This window comes from Salvelinus alpinus, chromosome 10 (genome assembly GCF_045679555.1).
Source record: "Salvelinus alpinus chromosome 10, SLU_Salpinus.1, whole genome shotgun sequence".
NCBI classification, from domain to species: domain Eukaryota; kingdom Metazoa; phylum Chordata; class Actinopteri; order Salmoniformes; family Salmonidae; genus Salvelinus; species Salvelinus alpinus.
Genome location: NC_092095.1, coordinates 72,620,909 through 72,634,642, shown reverse-complemented (window position 1 = coordinate 72,634,642; position 13,734 = coordinate 72,620,909). Strand labels below are relative to the sequence as shown.

Below are 13,734 nucleotides of genomic sequence, written 5' to 3'. Positions count from 1 at the left end.
ATGCAACATAGAACATCGACATAGACAATTCCCCACAAACAACTAAAGCCCATGGTTGCCTTAACTTCTTATGGCTGCAACTGGCAGCACTGAGTAACCTGGAAGAGGTGGCCATTTCAAACGGCCTCCTACTCAAATCTTGCTCGTACAATATGAATATTATTATTCTTTTTGGATAGAAAACACTTTCTAGTTTCTAAAAGAGTTGGAATTATTTCTCTGAGTGAAACAGAAGACCTTCTGCAGCACTTTTCCTGACCAGGAAGTGAAATGTCTGAAATCTTTGCTCTTTTCAATCTGATGCCTATACATGGTCGTAACATCTAGGAGTCTGCTGACAGTCTATATGCCTTCCTATTGGTGTAAAGAGGATGTCAGAGAAGAAATTTTTGTGCTCATCTTGTTCTGTGGTGGAAAAAAACCTATTTCTTTGACGTGAGCGTCCACTTCCGGTACTCTGAAGGAAGTGGGATTGACTTCTGTTTTGCCTTCGTAACGAACGGCTAACATCTCCGGCTCGATTTTTTTTGATACATGTGACCATATCATCGTAATGTATGTTTTTTCAATATAGTTTAAACAGATTATTGAAACTTTATTCGGGAGTTTTGCCGTGTTCCGTCCTCTGACTGTGTTTACGTTGGAGAAATTTATGCCACTCGGCTCGTGCCAATGCTAATTAAAGAGGGAAATTTGCCATTCTGAATCGAAAGAACGACTCATCTGGACAGAGGACACCTTCTTCAACATTCTGATGAAAGATCAGCCAAAGTAAGACTCATTTTATGATGTTATTTCATATATCTGTCGTGCATGTGAACGGGTCGTGGGCGCCCAAATGTGTCTCTCTATTGTGGCTACGCTAATATAGGGATACATTTTGTTTTCGCTGTAAAACATTTAATAAATCGGAAATATTGTTTGGAATCACAAGTTGCCTATCTTTCAATTGCTGCAAACTATATATTTTTCGGAAATGTTTTATGATGAGTAATTAGCTATTTGACGTTGGTGTCTGTAAATATTATGGCTGCTTTCGGTGCACTTTCTGATTGTAGCTGAAATGTAAAATATGATTTATACCTGAAATATGCAAATTTTTTGAAAAAAATATGCTATACAATAAATATGTTATCAGACTGTCATCTGATGAATTTGTTTCTTGGTTAGTGGCTATTTATATCTTTATTTGGTCGAATTTGTGATAGCACCTGATGGAGGAAGAAACTGATGGAGTTAGAAAAGTGGTGTCATTTGCTAACGTGGTTAGCTAATAGATTTACATATTTTGTCTTCCCTGTAAAACATTTTAAAAATCGGACATGTTGGTTTGATTCACAAGAAGTGTATCTTTCATCTGGTGTCTTGGACTTGTTAATGTGTGAAAGTTAAATATTTTTAAAAAATTGCTTTTGAATTTCGCGCCCTGCACTTGAGCTGTCATAAGTGTACCGGTGTCGGGCTTGCAGCCCAAACAGGTTAAAACATTTTCTAGTCAGGTCAGTGGTAAGGCTTCTCTCCTCTATGTACACGTTCATGTGTTTTTAAGAGACCTATTCGAGAGAACCTCTTCCCGCAGTCAGGGCAGGAGTAAGGCTTCTCTCCAGTGTGTGTTCTCTGATGAACTTTTAGTTCAGTTGATGTTATGAAGCATTTTACACAGCTAGAGCAGGAGTAAGGCTTCACTCCTGTATGTATATGTTCATGTCTTTTCAAGTGGGCCAGTTGAGAGAAAATATTTCCACAGTCAGAGCAGGAGTAAGGCTTCACTCCTGTATGTATACGTTCATGTATTTTTAAGAAAGCCAACTGAGAGAAAGTCTTCCCACAGTCAGTGCAGGAGTAAGGCTTCTCTCCTGTGTGTGTTCTCTGATGAACTTTTAGCTCAGTTGATGTTGTGTAGCATTTTACACAGTCAGAGCAGGAATAAGGCTTCACTCCTGTATGTATATGTTTATGTCTTTTCAAGTGGCCCAGTTGAGAGAACATATTTCCACAGTCAGAGCAGGAGTAAGGCTTCTCTCCTGTATGTATACGTTGGTGTGTTTGTAAGGCATCGAGTCGAGAGAAACTCACCCCACAGTCAGAGCAGGAGTAAGGCTTCTCTCCTGTATGCATATGTTCATGTTTTTTTAAGAAAGCCAATTGAGAGAAAGTCTTCCCGCAGTCAGAGCAGGAGTAAGGCTTCTCTCCTGTGTGTGCTCTCTGATGAACTGTCAGAGCCACTGATGTTGTGCATCTTTTCCCAGAGTCAGTGAAGGAATACAGATTCTCTCCTGTGTGTATCTTTATGTGTATGTTTAGCTTTGATAGAAATGGGAAGATCTCCTCACAATGTGAGCAGTGGTGAGACCTCTTAGCTCTGTGATCTTCCTGCTGTTGATCTCTGGATGTAGAGAATGTCTCAACATGGTCTCCTGTGTGAACAACATCAGAAGAACCAGTCAGTTGGTGTGATATACATGTCAATCAAATTTATATTATGAAGCCCTTTTTACATCAGCAGTTGTCACAAAGTGCTTTACAGAAACCCAGCCTATAATTCCCAAAGAGTAAGCAATGCAGAAGCACGGTGGCCAGGAAAAAACTCCAGAAAGAGCAGGAACCTTAGAAGAAACGTAGAGAGGAACCAGGCTCAAAAGGGTGACATATGTATTCATACCAGTAAGCTCTACAACACAAAAGGGGAATGAAACAATTATAAAAGTGGGTAAGAATTGAAAGCTAAAAAAGGGGCGTGTCATCCTTCAATCACTATCACAAGGGTTAGTAACTACACAGACTCACTTCATGGAACTTTAAAAACACTGGCAGTTTGTCTACTTCACTTCTTTAGTCTACTCTCTGATCACTCCAGACAGCCCAGTCAATAAAACAAATGCAGACAATACTGGTGTCAAACCATGCAAGTCTGAGTAGCATGAAATAACATCTACCTTCTCATTGAAACAGTTCATTATGAAACAGTTCTACTGCAACCTTTCATACACAGTGGGAAGTTGGAATGAAACACAAACTTAGATAGAACCTGCTCTTACCATGACTAACAGACTCCCCAATCTTCTCCTCCTCTTCTTCATCTTTAATGTCAACATTCAGCTCCAGTGTTTGACTGCAGTCTTCCAGCTTCACGGATGTTAACAGACTTAATTCTAGTCGTCCTGTAGTAACAATGAGAAACAGACAGAAAGTTAGTCTTGACAGTTCCGTCAATTTCTTTCTGCTCTAAAAAGATATTATATTTCTTCTTGTTCAATTATTTAATTCAGTGCTTGACTTGGACTGAAATAGGTGCCCGTACTGTTTATATTCAGGTTCAGGAGCTCCACAACACCGTTGAACTAATATTCTATAAGAGGAACATGAGCTCAAACAGTAGAAATATGAGGTGCTGGTACTCAGCTCCGGTGAGCTCCTGTCCAAGTCAAGCACTGATCTCATTTACATTTACATTTAAGTCATTTAGCAGACGCTCTTATCCAGAGCGACTTACAAATTGGTAACGACAGCATTTGCTTACCAAACTGTATGTTTTCCACACTGTTCTATTTAGAAATTTGCAAGACAAACTGACAGCCACAACCAACCATAGACATATAATCCATAGATGGTAGTTCATATTCAAGTCAAGACTGCCAGCCATTGCTAGTGTACCCATGAGTTTAACAGTCAAATTGACAGGGTCAGAGGTCACAATAGGTCATAGGTCATTTCAATAGATCTGGTAGCTAAGCATTGACAAAACATTAATTAATTCAAATTAGAAAGGACACACTTTAAAATTAGGCTACACAACGTAAGTGAACTTATTTAAAAGTAGATGTCCCAAATTCACATAAATGACAAAAACATTTAGTACAAGGTTGCAGTATGTTTTAGGCAGCACTATGTACTATTTTCCTGAATAACCTTGTCTTCACTGTATTTCCACATCAAAAACCAATAGTATTTCCGTTCACACCATAGTAACATTTACAGATAAATATGGGAACAACAACTGTGTCTGAATATTACTACACATAATAATCATTACATTCAGCTTCAAAACTGTAGTGCGATCGTGAAACTGTCTCTCTGCATCCGCACTGAAGTCCTTTGACGCAGACAGCGGGCCCGCCCTGTTACCAGCCCACGGATTTCACACAAACCAATAACATGCCAAATATGAACTCAAAAATCTCAAATAAATGAATTTATTAAAATTACGATGAAGAAATTATGTACATCCATTCAGACAAACCCAAAGTTTCTATCTGTGTGACTTTTAAAATAGTTCATCACGTTCACTTGGTTTGACACAAAAATAATAAACCTTTACCAAACGTGATAATACCTTAACCTCTAATTCCTCCCAAACCCGGATCCGGGAGCACCCCCATCAGTAAAAAAGCTGACTAGCATAGCCTAGCATAGCGTCACAAGTAAATACTAGCATCTAAATATCATTAAATCACAAGTCCAAGACACCAGATGAAAGATACACTTCTTGTGAATCCAGACATCATTTCTGATTTTTAAAATGCTTTACAGGGAAGACACAATATGTAAATCTATTAGCTAACCACGTTAGCAAAAGACACCATTTTTCTTACCCCACTATTTTTTCACTCCATCAGTAGCTATCACCAATTCGACCAAATAAAGATATAAATAGCTACTAACCAAGAAAAAACTTCATCAGATGACAGTCTGATAACATATTTATTGTATAGCATATGTTTTGTTAGAAAAATTTGCATATTTCAGGTATAAATCATAGTTTACATTTCAGCTACAATCAGAAATTGCACCGAAAGCAGCCATAATATTTACAGACACCAACGTCAAATATCTAATTACTCATCATAAAACATTTCTTAAAAATACACAGCGTACAGCAATTGAAAGACACAGATCTTGTGAATCCAGACAATATTTCAGATTTTTTAAGTGTTTTACAGCGAAAACACAATATATTGTTATATTAGCATACCACATGTGCAAACATTACCCCAGCATTGATTCAAGGCAAAAAGAGCGATAACGTTATCACCACCAAAATATATAAATTTTTTCACTAACCTTCTCAGAATTCTTCAGATGACACTCCTGTAACATCATATTACAACATACATATAGAGTTTGTTCGAAAATGTGCATATTCAGCCACAAAAATCGTGGTTATACAATGAGAAAAGTAGCCAAGCTGGCCAGAAAATGTCGGGCGCCATCTTGAAGAGTCACCTAGTCTAATCAATAAATAATCATAAACTTGACTAAAAAATACAGGGTGGACAGCAATTGAAAGATAAATTAGTTCTTAATGCAATCGCTGAATTACATTTTTTTTTAAATTAACCTTACTGCGCAATACAAGGTGCGCTAAAGCGAAGCTACCCAAAAATTAATGGCCGCTTATGCATTTAACATTTTTCAACAGAACAACGATTTATCAGCATAAATAGTTCTTACTTTTAGATGAACTCGCATCAGAATCTTGGGAAAGGTGTCCTTTGTCCAGAACAATCGTCTTTTGGTCGAAAGATGTCCTCTTGTCCTGTCGAAATGGCCACTAACGTTCGGCATGTACCGGAAAAGTGACCAACTCTTGAAAGTGCGTCACAAAGAAATGCCAGAAAATCGCAATAAACTGATATAAATTGCTATAAGTCGGTTTAAATTAACTACCTTATGATGTCTTTAACACCTATAACGAATAAAAACATGACCGGGGATATAGAACTGGCTAAACCAAAGCTTGGAAGGAGGCCAGTCCGACGTCTATTCTGCGTCAAGCGCACAGCTGAAAAGAAAGGTACTTCCGCACCAGGGTCTTATATAAAGTCCCAGATTGCGCAATCGACTCCATTCAAATTGTCACCACTTACTGACATCTAGAGGAAGGCGTAGGCAGTGTTTGTAGCCCCACAGCGTTCACAGGGACTTATAAACTGACCTGGGAACAGAGGCCAAGATTTCTGAAATCTCACTCCCTGGCAGGAAAAGTGCTGCAGAATGAGTTCTGTTTCACTCAGAGACATAATTCAAACGGTTTTAGAAACTAGAGAGTGTTTTCTATCCAATAGTAATAATAATATGCATATTGTACGAGCAAGAATTGAGTACGAGGCAGTTTAATTTGGAGACCAATTTTCACTAAGTCGAAACAGCACCCCCTATATTCTCAAGAGGTTTTAATGGATTTGTTACCTAGCATGGAATGACATGTTCTTTTGATATTATAAAGTTTAAACATGCTATTACATACCTATAGTAATAAATAGAACCCGACACAAAAGGTTTTAACATAACAGTTCTGGCACCTTCTTTATACTGAAGAATGGTGCGTGCCTGTCTGGAACTTCCTGTTCCCCCACTACCACAGTGCAGCCACAGATAGAACAATGAGACAGATATTTCACCGGATGTATAAATGTGACGCATCCGCTTAGCGTTTCCACTCACTACCAAATATGGTTGTGAGAGGAAGCCCGCTGGCCGGCAGTGGGAGAAGATGGATTTTGGCCGACATTCTGGAAATGTTCTAATCGATGAAACATCTGATCTTAACTTCTTTGGGGTAGGGGGCAGTATTTCCACGTCCGATGAAAAGCATGCCCAGAGTAAACTGCCTGCTACTCAGGCCCAGTTCCTAGGATATGCATATTATTAGTAGATTGATAGAAAACACTCTGAAGTTTCTAAAACTGTTTGAATGATGTCTGTGAGTATAACACAACTCATAAGGCAGGCAAAAACCTGAGAAAAAATCCAACCAGGAAGTGGAAAATCTGAGGTTTGTAGGATTTCAACTCTTTGCTTATCCAAGATACAGTGGAAATGCATGGGTCATGTTGCACTTCCTAAGGCTTCCACTAGATGTCAACAGTCTTTAGAACCTTGTTTGATGCTTCTACTGTGAAGTGGGGGCGAATGAGAGGGGATTGAGTAAGGTCTCTCCCAGAGTGCCACGAGCTGACCATGCGCGTTCATGTGAGAGTTAGCTGCGTTCCATCGCATTTCTGAAAACAAAGGAATTCTCCGGTTGGAACATTATTGAAGATATGTTAAAAACATCCTAAAGATTGATTCTATACATCGTTTGACATGTTTCTACGGACTGTAATATAACTTTTTGGACTTTTTGTCCGTACTTTCCGCTGGACTTGCACGCGCGTCGTGAGTTTGGATTGTGTACTGAACGCGCGAACAACAAGGAGAAATTTGGACATAAATGCTGGACATTATCGAACAAAACAAACATTTATTGTGGAACTGGGATTCCTGGGAGTGCATTCCGATGAAGATCATCAAAGGTAAGTGAATATTTATAATGCTATTTCTGACTTCTGTTGACTCCAACATGGCGGATATCTCTTTGGGTTGATTTGTCGTCTGAGCGCCGTACTCAGATTATTGCATGGTTTGCTTTTTCCGCAAAGTTTTTTTTAAATCTGACACAGCGGTTGCATTAACCTTTCACGAGTATCAACCCCGGATCCGGGATCACCCCCCACCCCCCCCCACACTGATTAGCATCGCTAGCATAGCGTCACAATTAAATAGTAGCATCTAAATATCATTAAATCACAAGTCCAAGACACCAGATGAAAGATACAGATCTTGTGAATAAACCCATCATTTCTGTTTTTTAAAATGTTTTACAGTGAAGACACAATATGTAAATCTATTAGCTAACCATGTTAGCAAAAGACACCATTTTTCTTTGTACACCATTTTCTCTCTCCACCAGTAGCTATCACCAATTCGGCTAAACTAAGATATTGATAGCCACTAACCAAGAAAAAACCTCCTCAGATGACAGTCTGATAACATATTTATGGTATAGGATAGGTTTTGTTAGAAAAATGTGCATATTTCAGGTAGAAATCACAGTTTACAATTGCACCCACAGTCACAACTGGACTAGAATTACTAGAGAGAGCAACGTGTATGACCAATTTACTCATCATAAAACATTTCATAAAAATAGACAAAGCATAGCAATGGAAAGACACAGATCTTGTGATTTCAGACAATATTTCAGATTTTCTAAGCGTTTTACAGCGAAAACACAATAAATCGATAAGTTAGCATACCACATGTGCAAACATTACCAGAGCATCAATTCAAGCCAAAGAGAGCGATAACGTAATCATCTCCAAAATATATTAATTTTTTCACTAACCTTCTCAGAATTCTTCCGTTGACACTCCTGTAACATCATATTACAACATACATATATTGTTTGTTCGAAAATGTGCATATTTAGCCATAAAAAAACGTGGTTATACAATGAAGATGGTAGCAATACCAGCATGGAAAAGTCGGTCGCCATCTTTCAGAGTGATCTAGTTTAATCAATAGCTAATCATATACTTGACTAAAAAATACAGGGTTGACAGGAATCGAAAGACAAATTAGTTCTTAATGCAATCGCTGATTTACATTTCTAAAATTATCCTTACTGTGCAATACAGGGTTCGCCAAGCGAAGGGATAGAAAACAAAATATGCGTTTAAAATATTTCGACAGAACAACGATTTATCATATTAAATATTACTTACTATGAGGTGATTTTCCATCAGATTCTTGGGCAATGTATTCTTTCTTGGGTCTAATCTTCTTTTGGTCGAAAGATGTCCTTTGTCCGTCGAAATGCCCGCTAACGTTCGACCGGGACCCCGAAACGTGCCCGGTGCTTCATAGAGCATCACATAGAAATGCATCAAAATCGCACTAAACGGATATAAATTGCTATAAAACGGTTTAACCTGTTATGGCTGCAGCCAGACGTCATCCCGACGCCGGTAGACCTATGACAACATCCAGCTCAAGTGCACGGCGCGAAATTCAAAATCTATTTTTTTTTAATATTTAACTTTCACACATTAACAAGTCCAATACAGCATTTGAAAGATAAACATCTTGTCAATCCAGCCAACATGTCCGATTTTTTAAATGTTTTACAGAGAAAACACCACATATATTTATGTTAGCTCACCACCAAATAAAAAAGAGGACAGACATTTTTCACAGCACAAGTAGGATGCAAGTAGCATGCACAAGCCAACCTAACTAACCTAGAACCAACCTAAATAACCTAGAAAAACTACCTCAGATGACAGTCCTATAACATGTTACACAATAAATCTATGTTTTGTTCCAAAAAATTACATATTTTAGCTATAAATCAGTTTTACATTACTGCTACCATCATAGCTACAGTCAGAAATCGCACGGGAGTAGCCAGAGAAAATAGACACCAACGTCAACTACCTTATTACTCATCATAAATCATTTCAGACAAATATATGGTGGATAGCTAATGAAAGAGAAAGATCTTGTGAATACAGACAATATTTCCGATTTCTGAAGTGTTTTACAGCGAAAACACAATATATCGTTATATTAGCTTACTACAATAGCTAACACACAACAGCATTGATTCTAGTCAAACGCTAGCGATAGCACTGTTCGACAGATATATGAAAAAGCATCCCAAATTGGGTCCTTATCTTTGTTGATTTTCCATCAGAATGTTCTCCAAAGGGTCCTTTGTTCAGAACCGTCTTCATTTGGACCCAGAACGAACGATGTCCCTCTTGAATTAGCATGCACACTGGCCATGCCGTGCTAACCTCTCCGTCTTGACAAAATTCTTGCGTCGCATCACGTCTAAAGTCCAGAATAAATTTCAATAATATAATTAAAGTATATTGAAAAAACATGCTTTAGGAAGATATTGTGACATGTATCAAAAAAAATCGAAGCCGGAGGTCATATTCACCTATAACGAGGGTTTTCCAGGAGCGCAGTCCAGTTCCTACTTCGCGCCCAGAAAAAAAAATTAAGTGCGCACTTCTGACTCCAAGATGTTGTGTTCAGTCCCTGACAGAGATAATCAAGTCATTTCTTCTCTCACTTCCGCATGACACACAGGGGAAGGCGTGTGACGTGTTTCTACAGTCCTAAGTGCCAAGGCCTTTTATAGAGAGTATCTTGAAGAGAGACATAGCTTCTTGGAAATTTCACTTTTGGATAGAAAATGGGCTGTAAAAAGAGTTATGTTTCACTTAGAGAAATAATTAAACCTGTTTTAGAAACTAGACAGTGTTTTCTATCCAATACTACTAATAATATATATATTGTACGAGCAAAAATTTAGTAAGAGGCCATTTGAAAATGGGCACATATTTTCCAGTTTTTCAATACGCCCTCTGCAGCCATAACAAGTTAAATTAACTACGTTATGGTGTTTCTAACTCCTATATCGAATTAAATTACAGACGGATACATTTCACGTTGATAACCGAGCCTTTGAAAATGGCATCCGGAGGTCCCTTCCTGCGTAATGGCGAGCGTCGAAAGGGGGGCTACTCTCACTCCTTGGTCTTTTATAACCTCTGAGAGCTACGTAGAAGGCCCATTCCACTTCTCATTGGTTACTGACATCCAGGGGAAGGCGGGTGCAGTTCGTGTCGTTCAATAGGATATACACAGACCCTAAAAACTGATCTGAAACCAGAGCTTCGCTCTCAGACCTTTCACTATCTGTCATGGATTTCGCTGTAGAAAGAGTTCTGGGTCACCCACAGACATAATTCCATCGTTTTATGAAACTAGAAAGTGTTTTCTATCCAATAGAATTAATAATATGCATATTGTACGAGCAAGAATTGAGTACTAGGCAGTTTAATTTGGAGACGACAAAATGCTAATTCGAAACAGCACCCCCTGTAGTCGCAAGAAGTTAAAGATTAACTTCTTGTGAATCCAACCACGGTGTCAGATTTTTAAAATGCTTTACGGTGAAAGCATACCTTATGATTATTTGAGAACATAGCCCAGCAGACAAATCACTACAAACAGTAACCAGCCAAGTAGAAGAGTTACACAAGTCAGAAATATAGATAAAATTAATCCCTTACCTTTGATGATCTTCATATTGTTGCACTCAGCAGACATTCATTTACTCAATAAATGTTCCTTTTGTTCGATAAACTCTCTTTATATCCAAAAAACTCAGTTTGTTCGTGTTTTCTTCAGTAATCCACAGGCTCAAACGCAATCAAAACAGGAAGACAAAAATTCCAAATTGTATCCGTAAAGTTCATAGAAACATGTCAAACGATGTTTATATTCAATCCTCAGGTTGTTTTTAGCCTAAACAATCGATAATATTTAAACCGGACAATAACGTCGTCAATATAAAAGGTAAACAAGAAAGGCACTCTCTCCGTCGCGCGCATGAAAAAGCTCTGACACTTTAGGGTCCACTCATTCAGACTGCTCTTACTTCCTCATTTTTCAGAATACAAGCCTGAAACAATTTCTAAAGACTGTTGACATCCAGTGGAAGGCATAGGAACTGCAATTTGAGTCCTAAGTCAATGGATACTGTAATGGCATTGAATAGAAAACTACAAAACCAAAAAAAAACTACTTCCTGAATGGATTTTTCCCAGGTTTTCGCCTGCCAAATCAGTTCTGTTATACTCACAGACACTATTTTAACAGTTTTGGAAACTGTAGAGTTTTCTATCCAAATCTACCAGTTATATGCATATCATATCTTCTGGGCCCGAGTAGCAGGCAGTTTAATTTGGGCATGCTTTTCATCCAAAATTCCGAATGCTGCCCCCTACCCTAGAGAAGTTAATGCAACCGCTGTGTCAGATTTCAAAAAAGCTTTACGGCAAAAGCACAATATTCAAATTTCTGAGAACAGCGTTCAGCCACAAAAGGAAGCCATACAGTTAGCCGCCAAATTGTGGAGTCAACAAAAGTCATAAATAGCATTATAAATCTTCACTTACCTTTGCTGATCTTCATCGGAATGCACTCCCAGGACTCCCACAAGAAATGTTTGTTTTCTTCGGTAATGTCCATAATTTATGTCCAAATAGCTACTTTTGTTAGCGAGTTTGGTAAACAAATCCAAAGTCACGAGGCGCATTCACTAAAAGCAGACGAAATGTCAAAAAGTTCCGCAACAGTCAGTAGAAACATGTCAAACGATGTATTGAATCAATCTTTAGGATCTTTTTAACCTAAATCTTCAATAATGTTCCAACCGGAGAATTCCATTGTCTTCAGAAGTGCGATGGAACAGAGCTCCCTCTCATGTGAACACGCATGGTCAGAGCATGGTCAGCTCATGGCAGACCTTACTCATTCCCCTCTCCTTCGGCCCCACTTCACAGTAGAAGCATCAGACAAGGTTCTAAAGACTGTTGACATCTAGTGGAAGCCGTAGGAAGTGTAAACTGGCCCATATCCCACTGTGTATTCGATAGGCGATGAGTTGAAAACCTACAAACTTCAGATTTCAGACTTCCTGGTTGGATTTCTTTCTCAGGTTTTTGTCTGCCATATGAGTTGAAAATTACAGGCCTCTCATCTTTTTAAGTGGGAGAACTTGCACAATTGGTGGCTGACTAAATACTTTTTTGCCCCACTGTATATATATATATATATATACACACACACATTTTGTAAAATGTCTAAAAAACTGTTTTTTATTTGTCATTATGGGGTATTGTGTGTAGACTGGTGAGGGAAACAAACAATTTAATTTATTTTAGAATAAGGCTGAAATGTAACAAAATGTGGGAAAAGTCAAGGGGTCTGAATAATTTTCCAATGTACTGTGTGCTGAATCCTTTCAGCAAGGTTGCTTCCCCTCCTCTCTAAGGAGTGTTTTACTCTCATTCTGAAGCCTGATAAATCCCCAACAAGATGTATAAGTTCAGACCGATTTCCCTTCTGAACTAAAGAATTAGTGCTAAAGCCTTAGCCAGGAGATTGGATGGAGTTCTCCCATATCTAATACACCAAGACCAAAATTACTACGTGAAAAACCATCAAGGTTTTCACAATGTGAGGAGAGTACTAAACATAGTGCACATGTCAAGGGTCCCCTGACCCTCCTACTGCCATACTCTCACTTGATGCAGAGAAGGAATTCCATAGAGTTGAGTGGTCTTATTTCAAGTGTTTAAGAGATTTGGGTTTGGGAACTACTTCTGTAAATGGAATAAGATATGATATACCGACCCCACTGCAGAAGTTGCAACTAACAACTTGTTTTCACAACCTTTTAAGGTTTTTCGGGGGACGAGATAAGGACAAGTCCAGGACTCTTTCTTTTAGCCATTGCAGTAAGGGCCCACCCGTCAATTAGTGGAATTAAAACAGATTTTGAACATTGAGTGGACCTGTATGGTGATGATACCCTCTTATTCCTAACAGATCTAAAGAACTCTTCCCTCTACAATTTAATTAATAACTGGTCAGTTTTTTGAGTTTAAAGTTAATAAAACCAAATCTTCCATCCTTTTCCTCAACAAGAAAGATACTGAATCCAGTTGTACAGCATTTATTTGTGAATACAGAACAAGGTTTCACATATCTTGGTATTAAAATCACACCAGAAATTAGCTCCCTGAGCTCAACAAATTATGAACCAATGGTAACGAGTGTAACATAATCCATCAACAGATGGACATCATTGCCTATATCTATTACTGGTAGAATAAATATAATTAAGATGAATATTCTGCCCAAATGTCTTTATCTATTTTAATCAATTCCTCTGGCTCCACCAACTTTATTTTCCCCAAAGATCTGAAAGATACCTGGAGCAACAGAAAACAAAGGCTTAGACTTTCTCTTCTTTATTTGGCCTATGACAGAGGGGGGTTGCAACATCCAAACCTACAGTGGTATTGCTGGGCTGCACAAATTAGGGCT

The 13,734-nt window shown here is 38.4% G+C and overlaps 1 protein-coding gene and 1 long non-coding RNA gene across 2 annotated transcripts in view; one reads left to right on the top strand and one right to left on the bottom strand.

Moving 5' to 3' along the window:
* LOC139533032 (zinc finger protein 271-like) overlaps positions 1 to 13,734 on the bottom strand; it is a 279,603-nt gene that overhangs the window by 256,889 nt on the left and 8,980 nt on the right. The window lies entirely within an intron of this gene.
* LOC139533097 (uncharacterized) overlaps positions 1,843 to 13,734 on the top strand; it is a 48,279-nt gene continuing 36,387 nt past the window's right edge. Inside the window, exon 1 of the long non-coding RNA XR_011666695.1 lies at positions 1,843 to 1,888. This is a non-coding gene — a long non-coding RNA (uncharacterized lncRNA). The remainder of the gene's footprint in view (positions 1,889 to 13,734) is intronic.